Here is a 13,007-nt window from a genome sequence, read left to right on the forward strand (position 1 = left end):
GGGAAATCTACCCGCCCATACAACTAGGTTCCCTTTGCCCTAGTGCATTATACAGCTACTGCCACATCTGAAGCTATTAGTGCACTCGCCTTTCTTAGCAAGCCCTCAGGTAAAGAGTACGCCCCACCCAGTCATAACATATTCTATATACATAGGTACTTCTAGTATCATAATACATTATCCTTTTTGTCATTATTCAATCATACACATCTATTCATGTTCATAACGTCTACATTTCATTGCATTTCACTTTACGTGATCTTTAACATTTCATCGTTCACATTTGTCATTTCATAGTCATTGCATAACATTTTCATTTCATTTCCTTCGTACTACAGCTGGTCTTTAGCCATTATTAGTTAGTCTATAGTTCTTTTTAGCTATCATCAATTAGTCTACGCAGAAGTGCGCTAGATTTGCTAACATGACTGTTTTTCAGCTGTCTTATGCTTACATGGTTGCATTTAATATACATAAACAACATAGTCCATTTCATATTTTATTCTCAATGCTTTACTTACTTAGCATGTATCTCATATATTTAACATATATTTGCATAGAATCTCATGTCACACAATTTAGCAGTAAAATTCATACATATTCCTATAAAATAAGTCAACCCACATTTAGCATTTAATTACTGAAAATACAATTTCCATTTCTTACATAATTATCTAGAAAATTCCTTCCACTTTCTTTAGTTCATTTCCACAAATACATACCTAAATAAGTGGTCCTAGGTTCAGAAATCATAGTTTTACATGGTTGATATTTTAATAATTCACACCAAAACATACATATAATATAACGTAAATTATTAATTTTTATTTCATAAATTCTGATTTAATATATAATTTTCCCTTACCTGATTTCTTGAACTATGCCGGCAGGATCCCGAAAAATGCTTGCGGCCCTCACCCGGGTCCTGAAATTAAATTTCTAGTTACATTAAATTAACCATAAATAAAATACTATTTAAATATTTTCTAGAGTCATAATTTTCAAATTAACAGTTATACCCGCAAACATAACCAATTTGCTAATTTTCCCAAATCCCACTCTCGCTTTGGAGTGGCGCCTAGAAAACTCCAATTGGAAGTTTACCTACGTCAAAACAACGACAATCACGACTAGGATCACGTGGTGGTACCCGATCATCGATTTAATGGCAGATTTAATGAGAAATTGAGAAATTAGGAAAATTTTGTCTCACTCCAGGAATGGTGCCTACGCCACTCCCACAAAAAATCTGTTCCAGTAGAAATGTCGACAGTGAAACCAGGAATCCTACGACATCTTCCGTTTCCCGATCCGCCGCAAACCCGTTAAGAAATTGAGAGAGAGAGAGAGATGGAGACGAAGAGACAACTGGCGCAGGAAGGGCGTCTTCCTCTGTAAAAAAAACAAATTCTTCCTGAAGCTTTCCTTCAGGAAGATAACTTTTACATATCTATATATATATATATATATATATATTTTATTTCAATTAGTTTTTTTTTAATTCTTTCATACTATTTTATTTATTTTTTTATTTAATACATCAATTTAATAATAGTTAGCTAATTAATTGATTAATAATTTTAATTAATTAATTAACTTTATTTATTATTTTATTTATTTTTTTTCTAATTATTTTAATAATTTTAATTTTTCGAGTCTTTACAGAGAGAGAATGGGATAACTTAGCATGAAAGTAATGAATATTCCATTTATAATTAGGTTGACCCGGCCAACCTCGTCGACGAGCCTGAGATTTCAGAATCTCTGAAAATCCCTTGGCATCTTCTCATCAACGAGCCCCGGCGTCTCGTCACCGAGCCACAGAAGAAACCTCGTCGACGAGCTCTATTGTTTTATCTTTTTTAATTTCCTTTCTCTTTTCTTTATTTATTTTCCAGATTCAAGTCCCTACAGTATTCCTCCGCCAAAAGTGAGAGCATATTAATAAAGTTTGCTTTATAAAATAAAATATAATTATTCCTTATATGTTGCTAATTATTCGTTCGCCATATAATAAGAAAATGAATAGATATCCCCATGATAAAATTTGAGAATAGTTACTCCTTATCTATTCCTTATTATGGACTCTTAAAATAATTTGTATAGTTATTTGTTTTACTATAATAGCATAATTTCTTATATAACTAATTGTGACTAACCTATTAAAATTAATCTATTCTTGATAATAAGGGTGTACAAAAATTACTACAAAATCAAAAATCGGACCGAAATCACAAGAAGTTCGGTTTTTCGTTATTCAGTTTCGGTCTTAGAAAATGTAAATTTTTAGTTTTGGTTTCGGTTTCCATAATATAACCGAACCAAAAAATTGAAAAACCCGATTTAAATTTAAATTAAATATATAAATTAATATAATTACTTAGTTAGTATGTTAATACATGATTGATCCATTTAATATTTAGAAATCAAAATGCTCAATAGATTCCTAACAATCCTTATGAAAAACAATTGTTGAATATTTAAAAATTTGGTTAAAATCGAAAAAATCATAACCAAACCGTTGAATGTTCGGCTCTCTAAGGGATAATAAATTCGGTTCAGTTTCGGTTTCAATTTGAGAATACTAAAAACCCCAAGGTTCGGTTCGGTTCAATTTTCGATTTAGCCCATAACTAAACCCTAATAAATCAATTACACCTCTACTTGAGAATAAACATTGTGCAACATAAATATTGCTTTAGGAAGTGTTGTTGGATTTTATCCATAACATAGAAGTATTAATTGTTAACCCATCCGGCATATATTTAAAAGTATTATTCACTTGAAATTTATTACAAGTAGACGATATTTAGATGTATAGTTTAAAAGCTTTATTCAATTAAGGCACGCAATATGAATATTATTTATTGCAAGAATTCTGAGAGACACTTCATACCATCCATACATGCATTTTGAGCACAAATTGAATACTTAATGACTTCTTTCTATATTAGTAAGTTAATGCTTATATTATTCAAAAATATGATTTGTTTTGCTTTTAAATCGTCTTAGTTCAAAGATAAGTATGGTTTTGAAATTGATTAATTCTTTTTGTTGTGATAATTCTTGAATATTAACATTTGAATAAATCCTATGTCTTAGCTAAAATTTAATGCTTATATTATTGAAAATAATATTTATGATGATTTTTAATTATCTTAGCTTGAAGATAAGCTTGATTTTGAAATTGATTACGTCACGTTGTTGCTATAATTCTCAAATATTAAAACTTGAATAAATCATCTAACTTAAGATGTTTGTTTAAGTTGTCTTAGTGAGAACCTATTGTTGTACTTTTCTTGATATTTTTGTTAGCAATTCATCGCAGCTCAGTTCACAGCTCAGCACTCTCAATACAACAACTAATCTAGTCAAAATTAGGGGAGAGACGTTGGGTGATACTAGAGTTCCAACGTCAATAAATTCAAACCACATTGCTACCTTAACAACTCCTACAAATCAAAAAAATTCAAATAAGCGTGACAATATATATAAATTTACACCAAAGAAGAAAGTACTAATTAGAGGGAAGATTCAAATCAACCTGAAGATCGCTCCAACGGTAATAAAATCAAACCAAAAAAGGAAGATTCACATCAACATGAAGATTCGTCAATATCTTGATACGAAACCATCGACGGATACATCGTCGATTTAAGATAGAGACCACTTCAGAAGGAAACCGCTGATCTTACCGTCGATGGTTACATCGTTGATGATGTGGCTAAAAATATCAGTTAATAAGAGGACGTCAACGCCTAGTCATCACTCCCCAAGTCAGACCTTCTGGCGAAAACAATCAACTCTAGCCCAATAAAGAGGAGGAGAGATCCACGTTGGCGTCTTAAACGGTTGGAGTGATACATGCGGGCACTTTATGACCCGGGAGCGATTCACGCCTCCGCGCCATAAAGACAATCCAACTTAAGGGTCAACTCTATCCCCTATAAGAAGGGACGCGGGGAAAAGGCCAAGGTAAGTCATTCAACACACATTCTTACTGTTGCATTTAGCATCTCTAAAGCATTTCCCTTACTTAGGCATCGGAGCGATCCCCTGGAGTACACTCTGGGTCCTCCAAGTCTTTCTTCCTTTCCCTTTTCAAGTTAACGAAAGTCGAAAGAGCAATCCTGCTGATTTTATCCCGCAACAGTCGATTTTAGAGAGAAGCTAAAATCAGAAAGAATTCGTCAACGGTTCATAAAATAGTCGACAGTTTGACCTGAAACCCTCGACGGTTTGACTGTGTTGATTCAGCCACCTCAGCCAAGGATCCTTTTGCTTGTAATATTTTGAGATCTAACACCAAGCGCAAAGTTAGAGGAAAATATATGCTATTCATAATACCATGTAACTCTATTTAAAGAGCTACTCCTTGTATAGTCTTGTGTTTACGTAACGGTGGAAAGGCATCAGCAAGTAAGAAGGAGCATCGGGGGTTCAATTCCAAGTAGATACACTTACGGAGCCAGCAGTACCTGTGTATGGTGAGAGTTTACTCTGTGAGCCAGCGGGGACCATGGATGGTGAGAATTCGCTCTATGAGTCAGCGAAGACCGTGGATGGTGAGAGTTCTCTGTGAGTCAGAGGGAACCGTGGATAGTAATGGAGATGTGTCCCAAGAGTGAGGTTGTCTGAACATCCAACTGATGCACAGAAGCTATGTCCACATCCGGACTTTACCCTAATCAGCAAAACCTAGGGGCGGAGGACGCTGATCCGTAGGTTTGGTGCCGCACCAGCGGGTCCGAAGGGCTCGTTGGTGGCTGGAGTTCCTATTTAAATAAAAAAAAAAGATATATTATTTTTTATCTTCTGTTCTTTCTTAGTTTTTCTTTAATTTTGATTTAAGTTAACTTTAATCTTAATAAATGCCTTGAGAACTAATTTTTTTACGATGACCATGCCTGATGCCCTACTTGTTGGTGTGAGCTGTAAATTAGAGAGATTATAGATACAAATCCCTTTAATTAAGGGTCAAAGAATCCCAGCTATAATCCTAGCCTTAAGTTTTATAAATTACCAAAAATAGAGAGTAAAATATCTCTATTTATACTTGTAATATTTTGAGGTAAAGATATTGAAAAATGGTTGTTTTAACATGGTATCAGAGTGAGGTTCTATTCTTAACCTAGTTATTTATTTATTTATTTGTTAAATAGCCAGATCCTCAGACACTTCAGCAAACTCACCATCGCAGGCCACCAAATCGCCGTCATCTCTGCCTTCACGGGAGCTTTCTATGTCGCTCCCTGTTTCTTTTCTGTCTTCGGCGCCATTACTAGCAATTTTACTTGGAAGACAGAGTGACAACGTTACCTGAGAGATCCAATTGGCCTAAACACTTGGATGGGAGACCTGAATACCCCTTCCAAAACTGGTGATGCCCCCTTTGACCCAAATACTATTCTGTCTCATTTTTTTTGCAACTAAGATGGTCGAAGCCTTAACCAAGGCACATGCACCTACCAGTTTCCCAGAACCTGCTGCCATCCCAATTGGAATTAAATATGATGGTTCCAACTTTGCTTCCTAGTCCCGGTTGTGGAGATGTATATCTTTGGGCAGGACAAATTCGGCTACATTAATGGAGAATTACCCCCTCCATCTCCAACTAATATATCTTACCGGAAGTGGAGAATTGAAAAATGCGATCGTCAAAGGCTGGTTGATTAACTCCATGGATTCGGCCCTAATCGGCAATTTCATTCGATTTCCTACTGCTAAATAGGTATGGGATTCGGTTGCTACAACTTATTTTGATGGGGGAGATACATCGCAGGTATATGAGCTAAGGCGGCGAGTCTCTCGTCTCCGGAAAGGTGGTGGATCCTTGGAAAAATACTATAACGACTTACAAGGATTATGGCGTGAATTGACTTTCGCCGACCAAATCTAATAAAGTGACCAACTGATATACAAAGGTACAATAATATGCTTCAAGAGGACTGAGTGTAACATCCTCAAAATTTTTCCATTTTTCCCCTGATTATATATATATATTAACTGTTATGATACCCTCTGCTATGAAACTCAGACCTTAGCAGGCACCGGGGTAATCTTGTATACAGTCTTCCTACCTACGCAGCGGAAACATAAATCATATAACCATATATACTATACAATACCAAAATCTAGTATATACAGACCATAGCCATTCAAAATAATTCCCTCCAATACCATCTACCCCAAAAATACAAAACTCTGTCAAAAATTCATCCTACAACTAAGGTAATCAAATAAACTCCTTATCCGCGAGCCTGATTTGCTCTCCTAACTGGCTCACCTGAAAAATGATAAAATAATGGGGTGAGACTCAGTAAATGGAAATATGCTATTACTAGTGTGTGGCAACCTAGTCGTAAAACTATAATAATAGTATGTAAAACTGCATAATCAGGTAAATCTGTAAAACTCATATATCACATGTACTGTAGCTTAAAATATAAATTTTCTATCATTCATATTGCTAATATCATACTATATAAAATAAAAGCTGTAAAACTGTATACATATACATAACTGTGCTTTATCCCTGGAACTTTATATGTCATGATTTGACCCCTCATGACAGGGTTGTGCGCCCGTAGGCGGGACTTAACATGATCGGCCCTCCAGGTAAGTCACTATACTCTACACTACCTCAGCCCAGCCAAACTGCATACTCTCCTAGGCGTGGGATTGGCTACTACCTCATCAAACCGGCCCCCTCAACCTAGCGAACTGGGTAGTTGCATACTCTCCGAGCACGGTTAACAGTACCCACACACTATCTGAGATATGTGGTTGCACTCTATCTGTATATAGCAACGGTACCGTGCTCTATATTCTCTATCTGTATCTGTCTGTAATCATTCCTCAGGGATCTGATACTATATATATATATATACTCTTTTACTGTTTTCATCATGTTTCCAAAATTACCATAACGCTATCTTTCTGTACTGTAAACTCTGTAATCTATGTATTCTGTATTTGCAGCATCTTGATGCTATCTCTGTATATCTGTCTATAAAGTATATATCTATATACTCTGTCTGTATACTCTGAATGTCATGGTAATAGGAAACATGGAATACGGCAATTGCAATATATGTTGATCTGAGTAAAACTGTAATATACTATTCTGGATAAACATTTGTAATATACTGATATGTATAAAACTATAACATACTTATCTAAGTAAACACCCGTATACATATATATGTATATATATATATATATATATATATATCTATTTTGTGAAACTATTTGAATAAAAGTTGTATATGCACGTATATCTGTCTGTATAATCCCTGTAAATATCTGGCTATATCTTTATGTTCTGTATAACTTCATATACTGGAAAAACTGTATAAAATTTTACATCAAATATTATCTACTCAAGCCACACATACTTTAAGAACACATATTCTGAAAAACTACATAATAACTTGTATACATACATGTTGGTAAAATTTCTATTAACATATTCAAATTTCCTAACATAGCATATTTCCCTTACCTTAAATCTGAAAAGCCTCTCATTGAACTCTAGCCCTACACCCGCATGGTTCTCCACGTAATACCCTGAAAACAACATCCCCCAGAACAAAATATCAATATTTTCTTACCTACAACATTTCTTATAACTACAAGGAAGGCATAATCTGAATAAAATACCTTACCTTGAATTTGGGACAAATTTCAAACCAACTTCTCCCACGATCAGCTCCGGCAGACTTGCAGAGAACTTCGCCAGGAGCGTCGTGGTGGCCTCAGATCTTCAATCCGGCAAGAAACAGAGTCGAAATCAAAAAGAGAATGGGAGAGGGGCATAGAGAGAGAAAAAGAAAGGATTTTGCGCCAAATAATGCTAAAAAATATGGGTTTTCACTATTTATAGGGTTGGATTTGTTGACGAGTCCTGTAGAAATTTCGTCGATGAACCTGCACCTCGTCAATAAGTTTCAGTCAACCTTAAACCCTCTCTCGATATCTTCTCGTCGACGAGACGTGGCTTCATCGACGAGGCCCTGTGTAAAATTTCCCGGGCTATTACACTGAGTGTATGTTTTTTTGGATGGTTTGGACGATAAACTCGACAACATCCAGAGTGATGTACTGCAACTGCACCCGTTCCCTTTCGTGGAGCAAGCCTATGCCCATGTTCGGCGAGAAGCTCTCCGCTAGGTGGTGATGAATATGGTGGAGAATAAAGTCCCTGCTAAAGTTGTGCTTGCCTCTTGGAACCTTAAGCTTGGTCAAGGACCTCCTACACATGGCCGAAAGGGTTCAAGTTCCTATAAAACCTCTCGATCTTCTTCCAATATTGTGAAATGCTCTCACTTTGGGAACTCAAAACATACCCGTGATAATTGTTTTCAATTGCACGGGTATCTTGATTGGTGGTCTAAATTTCAAGAAAAAAAAAAAAGAAGAAGAAAAAGGAAGTAACGCAGGTTAATGGTGGCACAGGGAAAGCTGTTGTGGCTATAGTTGACCCGTGCCTTTCTCTCATTCCCTCTAGTGACTTGACTCACATGACTGCCTCTCCTCCAGACTCAAGTATCTCTTATCATGCCCTACTTAGTCATGGTAATGAGATGGATAGTGCTGCATGGTTCCTAGATTCTGGGGCCACAAACCATATGACCTTTGATCCTACGGATTTTACCTCCCGCTTACCTCCCCGACGCACCAATATTGCCAATGCCAATGGAATTATTTCACATGTCACAGGGGCAGGCTCAGTGACTCTTATCACCTTCATTATAATTGATAAATACTCTCCTCATTCCTTCCTTATCTCATAAACTCTTATTTGTGTGCCCAAGTTATTAAAGATTTAAACTGTATAGTCCTGATGTATCCTAATTCTTGTTTTCTTTAGGATATTCTCACCAAGAAGATAATTGGGCATGGTACTAGGAAGGGGGGATTATACTACATGGAAGACTTCAATATGGGTCGTGCACATCAGGTGTCCTCTCAGGAGTCCAAGATTCAAAAGATATGGTTGTGGCATCGTCGTTTAGGTCATCCCACATTTGGGTATTTACAAAATTTATTTCCTGATTTATTCTTGAATATGGATTTGTCTACATTTCATTGTGATGCTTGTATTTTGGCAAAAAGTCATTGTGCCAATTATCCATTACGCTTGACACTTGAATAAAAGTGATACTCCATTTACTTTAATTCACTCTAATGTATGGGGTCCCTCTCCTTTACCTACTGTCTCTAGAGTGCGTTGGTTTGTGCTATTTATTGATGATTGCACTAGAATGACTTGGCTTTATTTGATGAAAGGTAAGGATGAAGTGTTTAGTATTTTTCAATCCTTTCATGTTATGGTTCAGACACAATTTGCCTCCTCAATTCGATTCCTTCGCTCAAATAATGGGGGGGGGGGGGGAATATGTAAATCATCAGTTCAAGTCTTACTTTCAAAAACATGGTCTCATCCACGAGACGTCATGCCCTCAAACTCTGCAGCAAAATGGGGTTGCCGAACGGAAAAATCAACACATCCTTGAAACTGCCCAGGCTCTCCTTTTGAGTGCCCATGTTCTAGCTCACCATTGGTCAGATGCTGCGACCACTACTGTGCATCTCATCAACCGCCTTCCCTCTAAACTCTTGAAGTTTAAGACTCCTCTTCAAGTTCTCTTATGTTTCATTTCACTACCATCTATCCTAATGCTACCTCCTTGGATCTTTGGTTGCGTGGCTTATGTTCACCTTCCAAAGAATCAATGTACCAAATTGGATTTGTGTGCTCTTTGATGTTTGTTTCTAGGGTATGGAACACACCAAAAGGGATACTTATGTTATGATCCCACTACTCGAAGGTTTCATACTACCATGGATATTACCTTCATGGAATCTGAACTCTTCTATTCTTCATCCTCCACTCCCTCACTTCAGGGGGAGACACCAAGTGAAGAGATGAAATGGTTAAGTTTTGACTGGCTTGAAGACCAGAATAATTAGAATGACGATTCTATGGCAACACCAAACATGATCATAGGGTCTACACCAAATGAAGAATCACCAAATGAGGAATCCCCCTTGCCTATAGTATCCACAGACTTATCTCCTGAGAATATTCCTGAGGTAAGCCATACTATTACACCCTCCTTTACAGATAATATGGAGTCCTCTGTCGGATATATCTTACCTTTCAGGCACAATCGTGGTAAACCACAAAATATATACTCACTAAACAGAGAGGAAAGGAGGTTAAGGTACCCAGTTACCAAGTATGTGTCCACGGAAAAGCTGCATAAACCTCTCAAGATTTTTTCCAAAGACTTATCCACTTGCCAGATTCCCAATACTATTCAGGAAGTACTAGCCGATCCTAAATGGACACATGCTATAGAAAAAGAAATGGGAGCATTTTTAAAGAATCAAACATGGAGGTTGGTTTCACTACCCAAGGGGAAGAGAACCATTGGATGCAGGTGTAACGCCCTGAACCCGCCAAGTGGGGCCCGAAGGTTACGTGCTACATTCACCTGTTTCTAATACCATAAACTACAATCATGCAATGAAAATAAATAAACAATATCAATTTAAATACCAGAGTCTATCTCTAAATCCCAAATAAAACAACAACATTCATCTGTTTATATTACATCCTAGTATTTAAAACATAAACTATACATAACTGTTCTTACATTCACCCCAAAAATTACCAAAAATACTACCTTGCCTGGAGCTCTTAGCTCGATCGCCTGATGGACCCGAAAATGTAATCATTTGTTAGGTGAGACATAGCTCAGTAAGGAATAATAAATCATAACAATGTGTGGCATAGAATTTAAATAAATACTAAATATAATCATTTGCTATTCATCATTAGTAGAGAAGGCACATACAAATCACACTCACACAAACATAATTATTTTAAGTGATAGTTCCCAAGAATAGGGAATATTACCCGCCCATACAAGTAGCTTCCCTCTGCTCTAATACCAATACCAGGGCACTCACCTTACTCAGTAAGCCCTCGGGTTATGTATCCAGGAAAAGTATCCGAGAATAGGGAAGATTACCCGCCCATACAAGTAGTTTCCCTCTGCTCTGGTACCAGACTGAAAATTACAAGGGCACTTGCCTTTCTCAGCAAACCCTCAAGTGGAGAGTATTATTTTGCCATAAATACTTATGTAATTAAGTTCACACACATCCATTATAACCCATTTCACTGAGATTCATGTATACACATAACCACGCATATCCACACAGGAAATACTGTCCAAACAAGACTCACATTGACACATAATACATAACATGGCCCACACAGGCGTCATCATCCACATAGGATATAACATGGTCCACACAGACGCCACTATTCATCAGGATCCAATCCTCATGACCTACTTATAGTATATCAGTAGAACAACCTCCTCAAGCCTGCCAATGTTCTACCCTAATATATAATGACAATATAACGAACTCCTCAGGCCTGCCAATGTTATATTGTGATACACACGAATAACCACACAAATGACACATTCACACACATCAAATTATTCACCACACGGTAATCACAAGTAGCCAATATTCGCAACCAGTTAATTTATGAAAATTATATTCATGCCACACAATTTTTCCCATATATAATATATACCAAAAATCATTATTTTTCCAACTGCCTAACTGTTCAGAAAATCATACCTAAATATATAAATTTGTATAATCGAATTTATCCGGTTCAAACTTAGTAAAACCTGCTATAATAAATTCTCTTTACTTGTTCCTTGAAATTTTGCCCAAATTAAACAGAAAACAAAACCCTGTATTCCAAAAATCCTAACTTAATTTAACCCCACGATATTTATCATTTAACATCTCCTAGGCCCACACACTCCCAATACTTAATTTAATATTAAAAATATCCTACTTACCCTCGTTTTGAAGTGGTGCCCAAAAACTCCAAACTGAAAATCTGCTCTGCTTAAGTTGCACAGAATCTTCCCAAGAACCTCATGGTGGTTCCTGATCGTTAATTCGATCTTTAACGGAGCCAGAATCGAAGAGAGAGGGTGAGGGAATTGTAGGGTAGAGAAAGAGAGGCATTAGGAGAGAGAAAATGTCGCTTAAAATGAAAGCAACACTATTTATAGGTAGGGCTTTGTCGACGAGACAAGTGGATTCGTCGACGATCCCAAGAAGAACGTTTGTCGATGAGGCTGTGAGTTCGTCGACGAATCTTAGTAATATTTGAAACCTCTCTCGGTAAATCTTCGTTGACGAGACATGTATCTTCGTCTACGAGCCAAAGAAGGGTGTTCGTTGACGAACCTAGTTGGTTCGTCGACGAATCCCGCGGACTCTTCTAAAATCTTTTTTCCTTTTTCCTTCTTTCTTTTTCCCTTTTCTTTTATCTATTTTTGTTTCATTTTCTGGGTTCGGGTTACTACAGCAGGTGGGTGTTCTCTGTAAAACACAAGGCAAATGGATCTATAGAGAGATACAAGGCGAGATTAGTCGCAAAGGGATACACCCAGATGTATGGAGTAGACTATCAAGAAACATTTTCACCTGTAGAAAAATTGAATACAATCAGGGTTCTGCTATCTCTTGTTGCTAACTTGTACTGGCATTTACATCAATTGGATGTAAATAGTGCATTTCTTCATGGCGATCTGGAAGAGGAAGTCTACATGGATATACCTTCAGGATATACAACCTCCTCAAAAACTGAGGTTGTGTGCAAATTGCAATGGGCATTATATGGATTAAAGCAGTCACCTCGAGCATGGTTTGGATGATTTAGTCTGGCAATGAAGAAATATGGGCTTTGTCAGAATAACTCAGACCATACACTATTCTTGAAACATCAACAAGGCAAGGTAACTGTAACGACCTGCTTAATTAATTGATTTTTTTTTTATATATACTATAACATTCTATATGCTCTAATACCATGCTGGGGATAAACCCATTCATTAACCTAAGCAGCGAGAAGCATAAATCACATAGATATAACCATATGAAAATATATACACAATACA

Source organism: Malania oleifera, chromosome 9 (genome assembly GCF_029873635.1).
Source record: "Malania oleifera isolate guangnan ecotype guangnan chromosome 9, ASM2987363v1, whole genome shotgun sequence".
Taxonomy (NCBI): domain Eukaryota; kingdom Viridiplantae; phylum Streptophyta; class Magnoliopsida; order Santalales; family Ximeniaceae; genus Malania; species Malania oleifera.